General features: G+C 47.4%; 1 pseudogene; it reads left to right on the plus strand.

Annotated features, from left to right (window-relative positions):
* Positions 1–1030: 1030 nt before the first annotated feature.
* LOC112630206 lies at positions 1031–1571 on the plus strand (annotated as a pseudogene).
* Positions 1572–2057: the final 486 nt, after the last annotated feature.

Consider the following 2057-nt stretch of genomic DNA (forward strand, 5'->3'; position numbering starts at 1 on the left):
GTTTTGTAATTTTCCATTGATTTCCAGATGTTTTAATGTTACAGGCTTTGGGTGATGTCTTTCTTCAATGAGGTTAAACCTGTCTTCTGCTAGAACTTAATCCAACCAAGAATCATGATAAATCAAGGCAGAGTTACAAATCTTGGCATAAGGCTCATTCTACCTTTGATGTGCCCCTAGCCTCAGAGTTTTCTAATGATCACCTAGAATATTCTTCAGATCCCTTCTTCTGGCAAGTCCTGATTTTTAATCTTTGTTTTATGAAGCTTTCTGCCTACTTTTGTTCTCTCTCCTAAACAGCACCACAACTGCAAATTTTCTGAGTTGAAATTGCCCATGTTTGAGGCTGTTCCATATCTCTACCAAAAGCTCTCTTGGTTGCCGTCCCCTGGAAGCAAACTTTAAAAAAATACAAAATCAAAATTACCAGTCTCCTGTCTGAAACCAGAATGGACAAGTGCTCCCAGACTAAAAGCAGCCACAGGTCAGTTCACCTCAGAAAAGTTCACTCCTCTTCAGAGCCCTGCTTGGGCAGATTTCTACTGCCTTCAAATAGATGAGACCCGTATTTTATCCAGCTTTTCTGCTGGGGGATAGTCGTGGTGGATTTAATAGTTGCTAGGAATTAGTGAGAGTTGTGTTGCCCATTCTTCCTCTTTCTGAATGGAAATTGTCACTACACTCTGGGTACGCAGGGGAAGATACTCTTTTCATTTACAGATTAGAGCAAGGAGCTAATTTAAGACCTTATAGAGAGTATGGCACATTTCGAGGTAAATGCAGTCACTTTGTGGAAACTTCAGCCTACTCTCTTGTGGATGGGTATCTTCCACACTGGGGAAAAAAAAGTAGGCATGAATACTTGGTATTCAAAGTGGTGGATTGTGATAGAGAGCCAGTTGTCCCCCAAGATGTCCTTCCCTTCTTCCAGTTTTTGGTATACAATTGGACATACAGAATGAAGACATTTAAAGTTTCTCTTTCAGCTCAGTGTGATCATGTGACATAGATCTGATGGAGAAGATGTGTGATGTGGCAACCTAAAAGTTGGCTCAACGGGGTCGGGGTGGGCACCGGTCTGGGCGCGGGCGTGAAGCAGCGGATGCACAGTTACGCGCACCTGAACGGCTGGAGCAATGGCAGCTACAGCCTGATGCAGGACCAGCTGAGTTACGCATGGCACCCGGGCCTCCACGCGGACGGTGCCGCGCAGATACAGCCCATACACCGCTACGACGTGAGCGCCCTGCAGTACAACTCCGTGACCAGCTCGCAGACCTGCAAGAACGGCTCTCCCACCTGCAGCACGTCCTACTCGCAGTAGGGCACTCCTGGCTCCATGGGTTCGGTGCTCAAGTCCCAGGCCAGCTCCAGCCCCGCTGTGGTTACCTCCTCCTCCCACTCCAGGGCGCCCTGCCAGGCCAGGGACCTCCGGGATGTGATCAGCACGTACCTCCCGGCGCCGAGGTGCCGGAACCCGCCGCCCCAGCGGACTTTACGTGTCTCAGCACTACAGGAGCGGCCCGGTGCCCGGCACGGCCATTAACGGCACAAGGCTCTCGCGCATGTGACGGCCGGACAGCGAACTGGAGGGGTATGAAATTTTCAAAGAAAAACGAAGGAAATGGGAGGGGTGCAAAAGAAGAGAGTAAGAAACAGCATGGAGAAAATCCGATACGCTAAAAAATATATATATATATATCCCATCACCCACAGCAAATGACAGCTGCCAAAGAGAACACCAATCCCATTCACACTCACGCAAAAACCGCCATGCCGACAAGAAAACTTTTATGAGAGGGATCCTGGACTTCCTTTTGGGGGACTGTTTTTGTACAGAGAAAAACAGGGGGGTAGGGAGGGCGGAGGAATGGATCTTGTGCAGATTTGGAGGAAAGTTAGTTACGAAAAACTTTTTAAAAAAGTTCTAGTGGTACAGTAGGAGCTTTGCAGGAAGTTTGCAAATCTTTACCAATAATATTTAGAGCTAGTCTCCAGGCGATGAAAAAATGTTTCAATATTTGCAAGCAACTTTTGTCCAGTATTTATCGAGATAA

The sequence above is a fragment of the Theropithecus gelada genome, chromosome 8 (genome assembly GCF_003255815.1).
Source record: "Theropithecus gelada isolate Dixy chromosome 8, Tgel_1.0, whole genome shotgun sequence".
Lineage (NCBI taxonomy): Eukaryota > Metazoa > Chordata > Mammalia > Primates > Cercopithecidae > Theropithecus > Theropithecus gelada.